The sequence below is a fragment of the Cornus florida genome, unplaced genomic scaffold (genome assembly GCF_030987335.1).
Source record: "Cornus florida cultivar Cherokee Brave unplaced genomic scaffold, ASM3098733v1 CherokeeBrave_3.0.0_Hap2_Chr05, whole genome shotgun sequence".
Lineage (NCBI taxonomy): Eukaryota > Viridiplantae > Streptophyta > Magnoliopsida > Cornales > Cornaceae > Cornus > Cornus florida.
The window spans coordinates 26,425,445-26,445,320 of NW_026775575.1; the positions used below are offsets into that span (position 1 = coordinate 26,425,445).

The window sequence follows — 19,876 nt, forward strand, 5'->3', positions numbered from 1 at the left end:
TAGACAACAACCTTAGACCCTAAGAGATAGGACCGAAATTTATCAAGGGCATATACTACAGTAAGTAACTCTTTCTTGGTAGTGGAGTGGTTCAATTGAGCTCCCGAGAAAGTTTTGTATGCATAGTATATGGCACATGGAAGCTTTCCTACTTTTTATCTCAAAACTGCTCCCATGGCATAATCTGAAGCATCACACATTATTTCAAACGGTAATGACCAATTGGGAGGCTGTATAAAAGGAGCGGATGATAACATGTCACGCAATTTATGGAAAGCATCAAGGCATGCTTGATTAAAGACAAAAGGAGTTTCCTCAGCGAGAAGATTACACAAGGGTCTAGCAATTTTGCTAAAATCTTTGATGAAACGGCAATGGAAGCCGGCATGACCTAGAAAGGAACGAACTTCTCTCACAGTAAAAGGTGGAGGTAATTCAGAAATGAGCTCAACTTTCGCTTTATCCACCTCAATTCCCCTTGTTGAGATGATGTTACCCAAAACAATACCTTCTTGAACCATGAAATGGCTCTTTTCCCAACTAAGAACAAGATTTGTTTCATGACATTTTTTAAGCACTAAATTCAAGTTTTTGAGGCATACATCAAATGATGACCCAAAGACAGAAAAATCATCCATAAAGACCTCTAGATATTCTTCCACCATGTCTGGAAAATTTGGCATTATACACCTTTGAAATGTGGCAGGGGCATTGCATAAACCAAATGGCATCCGTCTATAAGCAAATGTGCCGAAAGGACAAACAAAGGTAGTTTTCTCTTGGTCTAAGGGGTCAAGGGCTATTTGATTGTAACCTGAAGGGCCATCAAAAAAGTAATAGAATTATTGCCCGGCCAATCTCCCTAGGATTTGATCAATAAATGGCAAAGGGAAGTGATCTTTCCTAGTGGCGGCATTCAATTTTTGGTAATCAATGCATTCTCGCCATGAATTGGCGGTACGCTTAGAAATTGCCTCACCTTTTGCATTTTCAACCACCGTAATTCCCGATTTCTTAGGAACTACTTGAGTTGGACTCACCCATTTGCTATCAGAGATTGGATAAATGATACCGGCATCTAAGAGCTTAACTACCTCGTTCTTAACCACTTCTTTCATGTTTGGGTTTAATCTCCTTTGGGCATCTCTAAAAAGTTTCGTATCTTCTTCCATAAGAATGTGATGCATACAAATGGAAGGGTCAATTCCTTTTAGATCCACCACACTCCACCCAATGGCTTCCTTATTGTCCTTAAGCATATTCAAAAGAGAATTCTTTTGATCTTTTTCAAGATTTGAAGAGATGATGACCGAAAGAATCTCTTTCAGACCTAAAAAGGCATACTTAAGATCAGGAGGGAGAGTTTTGAGCTCAAGAGTGGGTGGAGAGACTAGAGATGGAACCGGTGGAGTGCTAAAGAGTGGAGGAAGAGGTTCTTTTAGATCTTTCCAAGGTAGAAAATCCAAACTTGCAATGGATTCCATTAGATTATTAACTTCATTTTTTGACCCGTTCACTATCAAACCCACAATTACCATACATTTCAAGTAGACAAGATGCAAGGGGTCCTCCGAAAGAAGAGATGAAAGATCATCCTCGGTTGGTTGTTTCATGACCATGGTGAGAATAGACTCTTCAACAACCTCATCCAAGACATCTATGAGACAACACTCGTCTTCATCTATAAGATGTCGACTTGCATTGAAAACAATAAGCTTAACGATCATATTACCAAAAGAAAGGTCCATAAGGATTTACAAATAATTGTAGCATTTGCAGTAGCAAGAAATGACCTTCCCAAGATAATGGGGATGTGATTGGTGGGATTTACAACTGGTTCGGTATCAAGAACTACGAAATCAACCAAGAAGTAAAACTTGTCAACCTTGATGAGTATGTCCTCAATCATGCCCCTAGGTGTTTTAATGGATCTATCGGCCAATTGAAACACCACCAAGGTTGGCTTCAATTCATTCAAACCTAGTTGGACATACACGGAGTAAGGAATCAAATTAACACTTGCCCCTAAGTCAAGAAGAGCTCTACGAACTTCATGGGTTCCAATTACACATGAGATGGTCGGAGCACCGGGATCTTTGAACTTAGGTGGAGTGTTATGTTGAATAATGGAGCTCACTTCCTTCGTTAGGAACACTTTTTTAGGGCCTTGTCCCTTGCTCTTCCTCTTTTGTGTACAAAGGTCTTTCAAAATTTTTGCATAAGGTAGAATTTGCCTAATTGCATCCAAGAGAGGAAGATTTATATTAACTTGTTTAAAAACGTCCATCATGTCATGGATTTTTCCTTCTTGCCTCCCAAAAGGCGAAGTTTCTTTCAAAGCATAAGGAAATTGAGCTTTTGGCTCATAAGACCTTGCAACTTGAGGGGATGATGAAGAAGGTTGAGAATTCCCTCTAGTGCCATGCTCATCTAAGGAAGTAGGAATAGGATTGGAAACGGGACGGGTGTCAGCTTTTGGTTGCACCGATTCACTATCTTTACTTGGTTGTTTAACCCTATTGTCAACTTGTCGACCACTTCTCAAAGTAGTAATTGCTTGCACTTGCTCTTGGGAAAGGCACCCCGATGTGGAGTTTGATTCCACAAAATATTGAGCTTTTGGGTTCCTTTCGGGTTGGCTTGACAATTTACCAATTTCTCTCGCATTCAATGCATTAGCTATCATCCCGATTTGAGACTCAAGCTTTGATATTGATTGAGAATGAGAATGCAACAAATTGGAGTTCATTTCCAAACTACCCAAAGCTACTAAGACCTTATCTTCAAATATGGGGTTACTAAAAAGTGCATGAGGATGATTAGAGCTACTTTGAGAATTATAAACTTGAGGATGAGAGAAATGGTTCATTCTTTGATGAAAAGAAGAAGGTGAGATGAATCCTTTTGAGCCTCTATTTCTTTGATGAGGAGGAACATACTGGTTTTGAAAATTTTTAGCTTGAAGAGGATTTGAATGTTCATTCCACACCGGAACATAAGCATTCGAAAGAGAGTGAGCAAATGTGGCATTGACTTATTCATAGTGTTCATCAAGTACATGTCCATGGGGACAATTGGAAGAAATATGCAGTACACTTGAACAAGTTATGCGTGGCTCACAAGAATGATAAAGATGATCATTAAGAAGAGGAGATGATTGTTTTGCCGGCTTTTGACTCAATAAAAATTGATCAAGTTTTTGAGTTAGAGTTTTGACCTCGGCAACAATCTCCATTGGACTTTCAATTTGACACACTTTCAAATTTTTCTTTTTGTTATTAGAATCATGACTCAACTGAGAAGTGTGATATTTATACAATGAATTTTCACTCATTTTCTTAAAAAGGTGCCAAACATCATCTTCATGTTTCCCAAAATATGATCTTCCATATGAGGTATCAAATATGTCCTTGTGAGTGTCGGATAGGCTTTCATAGAAATATTGGACAACTTGCCATTTTGGAATACCATGATGTGGGCACTTTCTTAGCAAGTCATTCAATCTTTTCCAAGCCTTATGTGAAGTTCTCCTTCCCTTTGAGAAAATTCACGAATAGAAGTTTGCATAACATTGGTCAAACTCACGGGGTAAAATTTCTTTAAAAATTCATTTTGCATTTGTAACCAAGAGGTTATTGAATTTGCCCCTAAGTTGTTGAACCAATGCTTAGCCTTATTTTTAAGAGTGAAAGGGAAGAGAAGTAACCTAAGGACTTCCTCCGGGACATTCATATACCTCACGGTGGAGCATATTTCAAGAAATTCATCAAGATGTTTATACGGCTCCTCACCATCTAAGCCATAAAATAGTGGACACATTTGAATGGTCTCGGGCTTAATTTCATATTGATTGGCCTCAAAATTAGGAAGCATGATGCAAGTTGGTGCATGGTATTCATGAATATAATAATGATCATGAAGGATCATTGGAAGAATTAGAGGTTGAACTCTGGGAGGAAATTGGTTGAAAGGAGGATGCTTCACGAAGTTCGGGTCTAAATAACCAAGATGACCCTCTAGATTTTCCATTGGTTATGATGGGGTTGGTTAAGATAGCGTGAAATTCAAGAAACACAACAATGAAATCAACTAAGCAAACACTTCACCCCCGCAACAAATCAATTAAAAAATCTCCATATATAATGATCCCATACTCCCATTCTTAAACAACATACAAAGAAAAGTAAATTACCTCCATGTGGGCTCATGATTTATCTAAGAAATGGAAAACAAGCCTCCACGTTGGCCGACAATTTAACTAGAGATTGAGTTAAGAAAGAGCTCACAAAGGGTCCTTTAGCACTTTAATTCAATTTTAGCCTTGTAAATTTTTAGATTTTAGCTTTTTCCTTGCTTTTGCTTAGCTCCTTGCTTAAAATGCTCCTTTGCTCACCTTCTAGCTCAATGCACCTAGTCAAACAAGAACCAACACAATAAGTAACCAAAATGAAAATGAAAATAAAGTAAAGACACGATCAAAAGAGTACTAATTCCTAATTGATTTTACGAATACGACGTTGCCTTCAATCAATCCCTGGCAATGGCGCCAAAAACTTGGTGTGTGCTGTACCTATGCACCAAAAGTTTACAAAAGATGTTGGACTAAGATGAGTGTAACCAAGTTTTACATTTATATTTTGCCACTACTACCTTTCACTAAAAATATAGTTAGGGCGAGTAGGGATCGTCCCAAGGGATTGGTAGGTCGTATTAGGTTGTGGAATCGAGATTAGGGTTAGTAGGTCGAGTGATCAAAAGATTGGTTGGTGATTGAATTATACTAAGATGCAATTTAAACTAAAATAAACAATTAAATGCAATAGAGAGAAAATAAGAGAGAGAGATCTTGGGGTTTAGAGATCACCACTAAGCATAACTTTTCTACACCTTTAATGAATGATTAATGAGGGGAAGAACATGTATTGCAACAATAGTGTGTGTGTGTGGTTGTTTTAACAAGCATGGATGAATAATTAAGTATATATTGTCTAAGCAACATAGTGAATAGCACAATATATCAAACTAAGCCATTAATCTTTTCTTTAAGCTTACAATGCAAACACATCACAAGGTTAGAGGCATATGCTACTTGTTTTCATAAGTACGGAACATCAAAAAACAAGCATGGATTGTCCTCCCATTTAACATCTAAACTACAACTACACTACAATTAAGCTAATGATATGAAATTAAACTAATTAAACTAAGGGAGAAGCACAATCCATCAAGAAATGAGTATGAACCATCAAATAAACCACAAGAGCATTCTATTAAGCACTATATCTTAACAATCTCTAGATCTATAGAATTAATACACATAGACATGCATCAATAACACAAAATCTAGAGACAAACACATGAACATCTATTCTAGCACACATAGACATATGGATAGAATGAAATGATCAATTGGAAGCATTAAACCACACAAATCATTGAATAAACAAGACCTATGTATATAAATATGTCAAAACATGTATCACAATACAAATCCCCTCAAAAATACATAAATCAAGATGTAGAAAGCATGCTTAGGGCTAACTCTAGCCCCAAGAGGATGTCTAGCCACTCATGGATGCTGTCCTCCAACCCTCGAGGGCTAACTCCATGGTCGAAATTGCTCATCTTCTTAGTTGATGGAAGAACTCCAAGCTTGTGTCTCTAGCCTCCTCTCTTCTTTTCTTCCTCACTAAGAATATGATATATCAATTTTTTATGTCAAAAGTCTCTCTAGTGTATGTATGTATATTGGCTCATATTCCTTATATAGGTAGGTCAAATGTCACCCCCAATGAACTGGACTCGTACACCAATATTCCTCCCAATGATTGGATATGAGACATGACGTTGGTTATAGCCATTCCTTGCACGCCAAAATAATGTAGTGAATATGCGGTTCAAGAAAAGCTTTTTGGGTCAAGTTTAAATTTATAAAAATCACTACCAACACTACTACTAACGTAGCAAGAGTGTGTAGGGATCGTCCCAAGGGATTTATGAGGATCGAGCAATGTCGTGGAATCGTTATTAGGGCTAGTAGGTCGAGTGATCAAACAATTAGTCGGTTGGTTGATTAGAGAACAACTAAATTAAACTAAGTGATAACAAAGAATGCAATTAAGAGTAAGTAAGAGAGAGAGAAATCTTGGGGTTTAGGGATCACCACCAAGCAATGCATTTCTATACTAATGACAAGTGATTAATGAGGGCAAATGATGTGTTACAATGTTGGTGTGTGTATATTTGGTTGATTCAACACACAAGGATGACTACTTAAGCATATATTGTCTAAACAACATGTGAAAGGCACAATAGATCAAAACAAGTCATTAATCCTTTCATTAAGCTCACAATCCAAATACAACACAAGAATAGAGAAATATGTTACTTGCATTCAAACGCTTGGATCATCAAACAACAAGCATAGATTGTCCTCCCATTTAACACTACACTACTAGCATGAAAATAAACTAGGGGAGAGGCACAATCCATCAATGAATAAGTATGAACCATCAAGAGAATCACAAGAGCATTCCTTTAAGCACTATGTTTTGACAATCTCCAAATCTATAGCATCAATACACATAGATATGCATCAATAACACAAAATTTTGAGACAAGCACATGAACATCTATTCTAGCATACATATATATATGGATAGAATGAAATGATCAATTGGAAGCATTAAACCACAAAAATCATTGAATAAACAAGATTTATATATATCAAGGTGTCAAAACATTAATTGCAACACTAATCCCTCAATAATACACAAGATTAAGATATATAGAGCATGCTTGGGGCTAACTCTAGCCCCAAGAGGATGTCTAGCCACTTATGGTGATGTTGCTCCAGCCCTCAAGGGCTAACTCCATGGTGGAAATATGCTCCTTGTTGATGAAAAACTCCAATGGTGTGTCTAGCCTCGTAATCCTCTAAGCTTGCTCTCCAAGAGTTGATATGAAAATAATATTGGCTCCCCTTGTAAAAAGCAATCCTTATCCTTATATAAGTAGGTTAAAATGACACCCAAAATGTGCTAGGGTCGTGCACACAATATTCTCTAATGATTGGATAAAGGACAACTTTCAATGAGATAAAATTTTAACTTTTTTGTACTGGAGGAAGTTCGATCAATCGAACCTTGGTCTTGGATCGATCGAACTGGCTGGGATCTATCGAACTTAGGCTGGATCGATCCAACTAGCTGAGCTTTTTGGAAAAAGATAAATTCGAGATATTTTGGGAGATATTTATGGGAAAAGGACAAAAGTGGTTAGTGGGTGGTACAGTTGTGGATCGGATCAATCATTTGAATAAGGACAAAAATGTTCGATCGATCGAAGGATGGTGTTGAATCAATTGAACTTTTAGGACTTTATGCTTTTGGGTCTAGGCTCGGACCTATCTTGAAGTGCTGAGATCGGTCATTGTTCGATCAATCAAACGTTGAACTTGGATCGATCGAACTTTGCTACTTGTCACCTTTGGTTTCATTTACTTCCCTCTTTCTCCACTTTTCTCTTTTCTTTGTTTAATCCCAGAATTACTTCAATTAAGCTCTTATTTGGCTAAGTTAGCTTATTTTCAGGATAATTGTTTGAAAATGGAAATAATACAAAATCAATCTAAAACGGTAAAGTAAGATAGATAAAGGTGCTCGAATGCTCAAGCTTAAGGGGTTCAAATACGCACTTTTCAGCGCTCATCACACCACCAAACTTAAATATTGCTAGTCCCTAGCAATGAACTACGAAGTAAAGGAATGAAATGAACAACTATACAAGTATGAATCTAGAAAACAATTAATGGATAACGCGATTTTCGTAGGAAACACGATTTTACTTAGCATATGCAACAAGCCTTTTAAACCTTTAGGTTACCCCTAGTGGACGAGTGAAGTCTCGTGAGGGTTTCCAGAAATGGTACCCTCGAACATTAAGCTCATTCTTTCAAAAGAGGCACCAATATTGTAAACAAGCATTGGGAGAAAACTACCTCAAGTATGCAATTTTTCAAACATTTCTAAGCAATCTCCCAAAATCTTAACATCAAGCAAACAAATATGGTCATCTACACATCAAGAAAATGATCATGCAAATCAAAACAACTCTAGAATCCTTTTGAGTGGACCGGCATCAAATATGTTGCTATCTTAGCTAACTAAAGAATTAGTCACATCCTTACCCTCAAACTAGCACACAAATCTAGTACCGATCATCAAGACAAAAAGTGGACCTTTTATTAAAGCTTTATTGTTCTAGGTGCGCTTATTCTTTTCACTCGATTTTATTTATTTATTTATTTAGGATCAAAGATGGAAGCATGGTGCAATGTGTTGATTTATTAAGCTTTCTAGCAATTCATGAGGTCGAGCGTTAGGTCAATGACTCCCAAACTAGACTGTTTTAGGGCATTAGGCATTCAAATACCCCTACGGACTTACAAGCTCAAATCAACTAGGCTACAAATCAAGACAACAACCATCTAATCATTTCCCACTTCTCACATTTAGGGATAAGTCCTCACTTTTGTTATTGCTTTTGCAACCTTTTTTTTTCATTTTTTTTTTTTTTAATTCAATTATTAACCTAGAGTTTGGGCCCTCCACCTTTCGGCACGAGAAGTTTAATTCTTGATGAGGCTAGAATCCCGGCTACTTAGTGAAAAGGGGTTGTTAGCCACCTTTATCAAGAATGAAAGCTGTCAATGCACTACTAGTCCACTTGGGATATAACCAATTCAATAATCAACAAAAAAGCATGTACCCCACAAATGAATGCTAGTATGCGCTTGTGCTAGTGTAGAATCCCAAAGTGAATTTCAAAACAATCACAAAATCAAGATGATGTGGACCACAAGTGCAAGCAAGATATCAATCTTTCAAAAAATTTACTCCTAAATGGCATCCCTAAGGCATACAAGGAGTATTAGACTTTCAAGTCAAGCAATTTTTAGATTTTAAGGAATATAATCCTCAAAAGATCAAAATCATAGCTAGATATGGACCAATCATAGAAATATCCCTCAAATATACAAGTCATGCTCAAAATTTTGAATTTAAAACTAACATTGTAAAGCACCATTCCCCCCAAACTTAAATGGCACAATGTCCTCAATGTGTAAAGTGAACAAAAGAAAGAGTATACTAGTGCAACTAAGTAAGAATGATCGGGACTGAAGGATCCAAAGTGGGTGGCATAGCCCCCCCAAACTTGGGATGAACTATGGTTCTGAAAATTGGCACTTGGATAAACTCATCAGATAACAAAATGGGATAATCAGTGCACAGTGGACATGCAAGTGTAAATGGGATAAACAGATAAAAAAATGAGAGAGGTATAAGGGTGGTCCTAAAAATTGGGTAGCACTCTCCCACTGAAGTCACTGTGATGCACCTGATGGAGTCAAACATACAGATATGAGAATATAATCATATAACATCCATAGCAAAAAAAAAATAGATATATATAAAACAGATAAAGTGCAGGTACAACAAAAATATCAAAGCCGACAGACCGGCTGTAAAAATAATAATGTACAGTGACAAAAGTAAAGTATCAAAAGGAGAGAGGGATCATGAGATAGAAGGGACTAGGAGCTCAGGAGGATGAGGTAGGACGGGCAGGTCTGGCTTCGCGGATGTCTCTGGATAGATCTCTGAATATAGTCGCGACATCCGTGCGGAAGGCAGCAAAATCAGCTCTGTGGGCTGTGAGGTCTGCGCGGATAGCAACAACAGCATCCTTAAGTGTCTGCAGACGTACTCCAAAGTCGGGGGTCATATCTGGAGCCTCAAGTATAGATGAATCAGAAGAAAGCTCCTGAGTCTGCTCCTGCTCATGAATGGGCGACCTGGCTGGAGAGTCCTACTCTGCGTCATCTATAGGGCACTCTAAGTCTATATCTAAATGCTCGGCAGCTAGATCGACTGGTGCATCGTCCACTGCAGGATGTGCTGCTGCTGCCTCTACTGGTGCCTGTGTCTGTGCCTCCTTTAACTCTAACTCCACTGTAGCCACTACCGCGTGGTCCTGCAGTCTGGCAATAATGGAACGGTAGCTCTTGTTCCAGTTCTTCTTGAGGAAGTGACAGGATCCTCTTTTGGGGTGCTCTCGAGGATGGATGGGGTAGCGCTGGTTTATGAGAATATGGGTGATGAGATGGCTGAAGGGAAGAGACTTAGCCCATCCGGGCGTCTCCTTACTAATGTACTCATCATACAGCTTCCTCATCATGCTCTAGATGAGTGCGAGAATAGACACCCAGTGCCCGGTGTAGGAGTAAAGGGCTGTTAGATAATCGCCCCTCCTCTGAATCTTGTGCCCGGCCATTTATATGTTCCGATAGAGAACGGAATCGGTGAACCATAGGGCATTTGGAAGGAATGTCTGGGTGGCGAAGGTCTCGCCACTGGTATCGTGACCGGTGAGAAAAACTGTCTTATTGGCATATGAAGTCCTGAATAGCCTCAGATATGTGTCCTGAAGCTCTGGAGGACATCTGCGTGGACAGCGGCAAGAGCGAGCTAAAGAGTCCACTGTGATGGTGATCGGATGGCCATCGACAAAAGTGACCATCTCGGTTGTGGTACATGGCGATGGTCGGAGGTTCTGGTAGAACAACCGTACCAGTCGCGGACAGACTGGCTCTGCGGGGGCAAGAATAGCGGCCAGGCCCCTCTGAATAATATCATAGTAGGCGGATCGGGTTAGCACCAATCTAGAGAAGAAGGCCGTGTCAAACTCTAACTCATGGTCGATCGTCATGTGTGCATATCGAGGTGTGGGCCTATCACGCTCCAGATGAGCTGGCTGAGCGGGTACATGTGAATGCTCAGCTCCAGTCTATGGTGGAGATGGTGATGGAGTGATCACAGGATGAGCCGCAGAGGTGGATGGTATGTGGTCATCCTCAGCCTCATGAGATGGTGACTGCGGTGGGGTAGCCTGTGCTGGCTCCTGCTGTGCATAAGAGGGCTCTGCTGGCTCCTCTGTCCGTGGCCTAATATGTCAGGTGGGCCCGTGTTGCCTGTTGGCAATGGTCTTCCTCTTAACCATGGCCAGCAAAAAGAAAAAGAAAAACTTGCAATGGGAGTTAGTGCTAGAATAAGAAATTTTTAAGCACGATATAGAAACATGTATGTCAAGTAAACTAGACAAAACAAATATGACATCAATCTATGCAAGTGGCAGAATATGACACATGCTAAATAATGTAAGTATGAAATGCATCCAATGTGGAATATCACAGGCATTGGGTATAGATATGATAGCATGAACATAAGATACGATGAATGCAGTGTGTGTGTGAGATCTGTGAAGTTCGATCGATCATAATAAGAAGTGAGATTGATCACAAAAGTTGGATCAATCGAAAATAAGTGAGATCGATCACATAACTTCGATCAATCGGAGACATGAGTTCGATCGATCTCTCAAGATCGATCGGAGATACAAGTTCAATTGAGAACTGTGCAACGTTGAAAATTCAAAGGTCACAGATCTGTGACTTTGGAAGCATGGGGCCCACACGAACGTGTTCGTGGGTCCAATAGCACATCAAATCAATCAATACCCATCACTGAACGGGGCCTAAACTCCCAATATGAGATCAAAATCCAAAAATATGCAAAATATATACACGAAGCAACACACATACATATACATGGAAATACAGTGCTTCGAAGCTCAACAATGGTGGATTTGATCATGTAATAAGCATGGATTCAACATCTATAGCATGGATATATGAAATCTAAGTCAAAAATCAATCATGAGGTCACGGATCTTACCTCAAATGGATGGGAAGAGACGAGATGAAGAGAGGAAGATGAAATCCGAGATCTGGAAAGATGAAGAGATGGTCGAAGCTCACTGATTTTGCCGGAGGTTCATCGGAAATGATGATAAAGATGGGTGTACAATGGCGGCGACAAGAAGAGCTAGGGTTTGAGAGAGGGTGAGATCGATCTAAATGATCGATCTTGAGAACCCTCGGTTCTATTTTTAAAAACATTCCCGATAGAGTTCGATCGATCGAACTTCAACTGAGATCAATCGAACTTTGATGAACTCTCTTCAAAGTATTTTTGAATTTTTGAAATTTTTGAAAATTGCAAAATTAAAATTAAAAATTAGAATTAAAATTAAAATTAGAAAATAAAATAAAATATTTTTGGTTTTTTTTTTTAATTTTAATTTTAATTAAATTTAATTGAATAAACACTAATAATTAAAAATTAATTAAAATAAAATATTTTTGAATTTTTGAAAACTTTTTGAAAAATAAAATGAAAATAAAATGCAATACAAATGTAAATATTTTTGGATTTTTGATAATTTGAAAAATCAAAACAAAGTCAAAATAATGAAATGACAAACCGAAATCGATCGAAACAAGAGTTCGATCGATCAAACAGAGAGCAAAAATATGCAGGTTTTTGGCTCAGAAGTTGGATCGATCAAAGAACTTTCAGATCGATCTTGGAATGTTTCGATCGATCAGATAGAGAGCTGAAATATGCAAGTGGATGCAGGCTTAAAATTTTTCTAAGTGTTGAATCATGAGATTGATCGAACTTGGAAGTTGGATCGATCGAAGGTCTCTTGATCGATTTAAGAGTTTGTTCAAATGATGGGACAGAGAGGTGATTTGGATGCAGGTTTCTGCAAGTCGAAAAATTTTCTAAGTGCTGGATGCAGAATGGAGTTCGATCGATCGAACTCAGGTTTGAGATCGACCGAACTATGCAGAATGCTTAATAATAACATGAAAGCTTATGCAATCCTCACCAAAGTTCCTTTCAATGCATATGAACCAAAAACAAGTATCTAGACTTCGCAAGAAATGAAATGAAAGATAGAAATAGGGAAGGAATGGGGATTTGACACCCTATGAATGCTTTTGCTAGTCTTTAACGTCTCTAGCAAGACATTGGGCTCTTTTAGCCCGGATCGAAGATCTTATAATGCATCCCCTCCTTGCTAGGGTGATAGATGCTTTGAACTCTACCCAACAAATGGTTCTTTGAAGAACTTGTTGGATTAAGCTCAAAAAAATCTTTGGTCCCTTGTCTATGTAATTACAACCTTTGGGCTTCCATGCCTTTTCAAAGCAAGAATTTGAAACAAGATTTTGAGAATGCAAGGTTGAAGATGATCCTTTGGAAGTTTTGATCTTACACAAAAGCTTTTTTCCTTGACATTGAAGATCATGACATCTATCTACAACATTAACTTCTCCTTCATATTTGTCATATGAATTGGGTGTGAGATTAAAGATATTCAACTTCACCTTCATGTGGCCAAATGAGATCTTCATTATCCCCGTCCTACAATTGATGTTGGCATTAGCCGTTGCCAAGAAAGGACGGCCAAGGATAACGGGAATTTAGCTCTTAGGATTGGGGACCGGTTCTGTGTCTATGACAACAAAATCAACCGGGAAGAAAAATTTGTCGATCTTAATCAAAACATCCTCAATTATACCCCTAGGCTTCTTAATGGATCGGTCGGCAAGTTGCAAAACTACCGACGTCGGTTTCAATTCACCTAAGCCCAATTTGACATAAACCGAGTATGGAAGAAGGTTAACACTTGCTCCTAAGTCAAGAAGCGCCTGATTAATGATATGATCACTAATAATGCATGATATAGTGGGTGAACTGGGGTCCTTAAACTTTGGAAGAGTGTTATGTTGCAAAATTGAGCTTACATGCTCAGTCAAAACCATTTTTCTTTGTGCTTGGCTCTTGTTCTTCCGCTTTTGGGTGCACAAGTCTTTCAAGAATTTGGCATAAGTCGGAATTTACTTGATTGCATCCAATAGTGGAAGTTTAACTTTCGCTTGCCTAAACATTTCCTTGATTTCATTGGTTTTTGCCTTTTGCTTGTCTTTTGAAATGGATCCTTTTAAGCCATCCGGAAATGGAACCTTTGGTTCAAACACTTTTTCAAAATTTTCTTTTGAACTCTCTTCAACACAAAAAATTTTCAAATCATTTTTCAACAAAACATTTTCAACATCATTTTTCAAAACTTCTTTTTCAAACACATCTTTCAAAACTTTCTCATTCACAAGGTCAAGTATATGCAATGAAGGAGGAATAGGATGTGAAACGGGACGGGTGACAACTTGAGGTTGCACCAGTTCACTCTCTTCATTGGACATTCCAACTTGATTGTCCACAACCCTACCACTCCGCAAGGTAGTCACCGCATTAACATGTTTAATGGTGTGGCCTTCTGATGAGGAATGGGTTTCCACAACACATTATTGCTTTGTTGGGGCATTTATAGGCATTTTTCCCTTCTCTCTTGTATTGAGAGTTCTTGCTATTTGCCCAACTTGGGTTTCTAGCTTCGCAATAGATTGAGAGTGAGAATGAAGCAATTGAGTGTTAGCCTCCAAAGTGCCCAAAGCATTCAAAACTTTTTCTTCAAAGGCGAGACTTCTAGTATTACCTTGGGAATAAGATTGGTTGGGAAAATGAGAATTAGCAAATTGATTCCTTTGTGATTGATAAGGTCTATAACCTTAGGATCCTTGGTTTTAAAGTGGAGGTGGAATGTACTTCCCTTGAAAACCGCCTTGGGAAGGGTTTGAGCCCTCTCCTTGGTTTTTCCAAGAGAAATTCGGATGATTTCTCCAACTTGGATTATAATGAGTACCATAAGGATTGCTCCCTTAGTTCACAAAAGCTATATTGACTTGTTCATTAGGTTCATTTTGCACTTGTCCATGAGGACAATGAGAAGTAGAATGAAGAACACTAGAACAAGTCATACATGTTTCATTTGATGCACGATGAGAATGGTTAGGGAAGGAAGATACTTGGTTAGCTGAGTTTTGGTTAATCAAAAATTGATCAAACCTTTGAGATAAAGACTTCATTTCGGCGGCTATTTCATTTAAATGGTCGACTTGATGTAAGCCAACACTTTTCCTACCTTGTGAATTTCTATCATTCTTGGATGATAGTGTTCTATACAAAGAATTTTCACTCATGCTCTCATAGAGACGCCACACGTCATCCTCATGCCTATCAATATATGAGCCACCCATGGAAGCATCAACCATGCCCTTATAATTGTTCGATAAGCTTTCAAAGAAATATTGAACTAATTGTCATTTGGGCATGTCATGATGTGGACACTTCCTAAGCAATTCATTGAAGCGTTCCCATGCCTCATGAAACGTTTCTCCATCCCCATGTGAAAATTCTCGAATTAAGGTTCTCATAGCATTGGTCTTAGAAACCGGATAGTATTTCTTCAAGAACTCTTGTTGCATTTCTGCCCAAGAAGTGATTGAAAAGGCCTAAGATTGTTAAGCCAATACTTTGCCTTGTCTTTTAAGGTGAATGGAAAAAGTTTGAGTCTTAAAACCTCTTCCAGCATGTCCGTATATTTTATGGTGGAACATACTTCAAGAAACTCATCCAAATGCTTGTAAGGTTCTTCACTTGGAAGTCCATGATAGTTAGGAAGCATTTGAATGGTTTGTGGCTTAATTTCATAATGATGTATTCTAAATGGAGGCAATTAGATGCATGTAGGTGCATTATACTCATTAGGCACATAATGGTCTCTTAAAGTAAGAGGTGGATTAGCTACTTGAGGTGCAACATGAACACCTTGCCTTGATTGTTGATGGGAGGTTATGGATCATACATTGGCCTTGGCATTCCATATGGAACTTGGCCTTGTTGTTGTGGTGGTTGGTGAATGAATGGCCTAGGCATGCCTAATGGTACTTGTATGTTCTCATTGTGCACATTGGGATGAAGGATACCTTGTTGGTTTATGTGACCAAGGTCCTCAACATGATTGTCATTATGGTCATCCATTGATAGATTGGCTCTATTTGAACTTCCTCTTCCCCTAGGATTTCTAACGATAGACTCAAGATGCAAATCAAGAGGGACAAGAGTTGGTCTCAATGAACGACGTCCATGCATGCACAATGCAAAACACAAAAAAACACAAAGAATGACAAACACTATGCCTTCACAACAATGCAATTAGACTTTTACCACAAACACTTAATTTATACTCCCATGCTTTAACAACAATGATGCAAGACAATTAAAAATAAGCCTCCACGCGGGTCGACGATTTCACTAAGGGATTGAGTAAAGAAAGTCTCACAAAGGTCCTTTAGCACTTCAACTCCAAATTTATAGCTTAGCTTAACAAATTTTTAGAATTTTTAGCTTTTTACTTTCTTTGCTTGCTTGAATGCTTGATGACTCCTTTGCTTGCTTCCTCTCCAACAATGCACCTTGTCAAATAAAAATAACACAATAAGTAATCAAAAAGAAAAATAAAAATAAAGTAAAGACACGATCAAAAGAGTACTAATCCTAATTGATTCCACAATTCCGACGTTGTCAAATCTAATCAATCAAATCCCCGGCAACGGCGCCAAAATTTGATGACGGTTATAGCCGTTCCCTGCACGCCAAAATAATGTAATGAATGTGCGGTTCAAGAAAAGCCTTTTGGGTCAAGTTTAAATTTATAAAAACCACTACCAACACTACTACTAACGCAGCAAGAGTGAGTAGGGATCGTCCCAAGGGATTTGTGAGGATTGAACAATATCATGGAATCGTTATTACGGCTAGTAGGTCGAGTGATCAAACAATTGGTTAGTTGGCTGATTAGAGAACAACTAAATTAAACTAAGTCATAACAAAGAATGCAATTAAGAGTAAGTAAGAGAGAGAGAAATCTTGGGGTTTAGATATCACCACCAAGCAATGCATTTCTATACCAATGACAAGTGATTAATGAGGGCAAATGATGTGTTGCAATATTGGTGTGTGTGTGTTTGGTTGATTCAACAAGCAAGGATAACTAGTTAAGCATATATTGTCTAAACAACATGTGAAAGGCACAATAGATCAAAACAAGTCATTAATCCTTTCATTAAGCTCACAATCCAAATACAACACAAGAATAGAGACATATGCTACTTGCATTCAAAAGCTTGGATCATCAAACAACAAGCATAGATTGTCCTCCCATTTAACACTACACTACAACTACACTACATATATACTCCTAGCATGAAAATAAACTAGGGGAGAGGCACAATCCATCAAGGAATAAGTATGAACCATCAAGAGAATCACAAGAGTATTCTTTTAAGCACTATATTTTGACAATCTCCAAATCTATAGCATCAATACATATAGACATGCATCAATAACACAAAATCTAGAGACAAGCACATGAACATCTATTCTAGCATACATAGATATATGGATAGAATGAAATGATCAATTGGAAGCATTAAACCACATAAATCATTGAATAAACAAGATCTATATATATAAAGGTGTCAAAACATTAATTACAACACTAATCCCTCAATAATACACAAAATTAAGATATAGAGAGCATGCTTGGGGCTAACTTTAGCCCCAAGAGGATGTCTAGCCACTCATGGTGATGTTGCTCCAATCCTCAAGGGATAACTCCATGGTGGAAATCTGTTCCTTGTTGATGAAGAACTCCAATGGTGTCTCTAGCCTCCTCCTCCTCTAAGCTTGCTCTCCAAGAGATGATATGAAAATAATATTGGCTCCCCTTGTAAAAAACAATCCTTATCCTTATATAGGTAGGTCAAAATGACACACAAAATGAGCTGGGGTCATGCACACAATATTCTCTAATGATTGGATAAAGGATAACTTTCAATTAGATGGAATTTTAACTTTTTCGCACTGGAGGAAGTTCGATCGATCGAACATTGGTCTTGGATAGATCGAACTGGCTGAGATCTATCGAACATAAGCTGGATCAATCTAACTGGCTGAACTTTTTGGAAAAAGCCAAATCTGAGATATTTTGGGAGACATTTATGGGAAAAGGACAAAAGTGGTTAGTGGGTGGTACAGCTATGGATAGGATCAATCATTTGAATAAGGACATAAGTGTTCGATCGATCGAAGGATGGTGTTGGATCAATCAAACTTTTGGGACTTTCTGCTTTTGGTCTAGGCTTGGATCTATCTTGAAGTGCTGATATGGATCATTGTTCGATTGATTGAACCTTGAACTTGGTTCGATCGAACTTTGCTGCTTGTCACCTTTGGCCTCATTTACTCAGAATTGCTTCAATTAAGCTCTTATTTAGCTGAGTTAGCTTATTTTCGAGATAAGTGCCTGAAAATGGAAATAATACGAAATCAATCTAAAACAGTAAAGTAAGATAGATAAAGGTGGTAGAATGCTTAAGCTTAAGGGGTTTAAATACGTACTTTTCAGCACTCATCAAGACAACTTTTAATGAGCTGGAAATTAAATTTTCTCGCACTTAGGGAAGTTCGATCGATCGAACTTAAGGTGAGATAGATCGAATATGGCTGAGATCTATTGAATTTTGGCTGGATTGATCCTCTATGGTGGCGCCTTTTTGGATAAGGACAGATCTGAGATATTTTGGGGAATGAGACAAAAGTGGTAGGTGGACTGGTACAACAGGATAAGATGGAATCTTTTCGATCGATCTGAGAATTATTGGATCGATCGAACTTTGTGGGATCTTTGGATAAGGACAAAAGAGCTTGGATCCATATTGAAATGTCTAGATCGATGAACTTTCAATCAATCAAATATTTCCTGAGATCAATGAACTTGCTGAATTTTCACCCATGTGTCTCACTCTCTGTGGACCGTTCTTCTTTTTTATCTTCCTCTCAGCAAATTCAACTAAGCATTAATCTCAACTAGAGGAGTGTGGAAAGATATTGATTCCCTTCTTATGGGCGTTCACGGGTTTTGAGGTGGAGGATTATAGGATTTACGACCTAGCAGCGCCATCGTCGGAGGTGGAGAGGACGTTACGAGGGAGTGTGGGGTGAAGAAGGAGAGAGCGTCGGTGAGGTTATCACTTTCAGAGGAGGTTAAGAGATTATAGATCTTTATGGTGTTGTCGGTACCACCAGATATGGTGACAGAGCTGAACGGTAATGGACTTTATGGGGGAGAGGTGATGAGCGCTGAAAAGTGTGTATTTAAACCCCTTAAGCTTAGGCATTCTAGTACCTTTATCTATCTTACTTTACCATTTTAGATTGATTTCGTATTATTTCCATTTTCAGGCACTTATCCCGAAAATAATCTAACTCAGCCAAATAAGAGCAGAAATAAAGCAATTCTAGGATGAATCAAATAAAGGAGCCAACTGGAAGCAAGAGAAAGAAAAAGGTGAAAATCAACATCTTCGATCGATCTCAGAGCAAAGTTTGATTGATCCAACATGATCGATCTCGGCACTTCAAGATGGATTAGAGCCATGATGATATTTTTAGAGATCCCAAAAGTTCGATCGATCCAATATCATTCTTCAATCGATCGAACTACCTTATCCTTATCTAAATGATTGATCTTATCTAGTTGTACCATCCTACCAACCACTTTTGTCCTTTTTCCAAAAATATCTTCAAAATATCTCAGATTTGTCTTTATCCAAAAAGCGCCGCCATTGAAGATCGATCCAGCCTAAGTTCGATAGATCTTAGCCATGTTCGATCGATCCAAGTCCAAGGTTCGATCGATCGAACTTCCTCCAGTGCGAAAAAGTTAAATCTCCAGCTCACAAAAAGTTATCCCTTATCCAATCATTGGGGAATATTTTGTGCACGACCCTAGCTCATTTTGTATGCCATTTGACCTACCTATATAAGGATAAGGATTACTTTTTACATAATATCACCTAATATCATATCATATCATCTCATACCTTGTAAGAACTCTTAGAGAGCAAGCTTAGAGGAGGAGGAGGCTAGAGACACCATTAGAGACTCTTCATCAACCAAGGAGCAAATCTCTACCATGGAGTTAGCCCTTTAGGGTTGGAGAA

At 38.3% G+C, this 19,876-nt stretch overlaps 1 non-coding gene across 1 annotated transcript; it reads left to right on the plus strand.

Moving 5' to 3' along the window:
- Nucleotides 1–15,140: 15,140 nt before the first annotated feature.
- On the plus strand, nt 15,141–15,249 carry LOC132310835 (small nucleolar RNA R71). The gene has a single exon (XR_009482719.1). It is a non-coding gene; the product is annotated as a small nucleolar RNA R71 (small nucleolar RNA).
- The last annotated feature ends 4,627 nt before the right edge of the window (nt 15,250–19,876 follow it).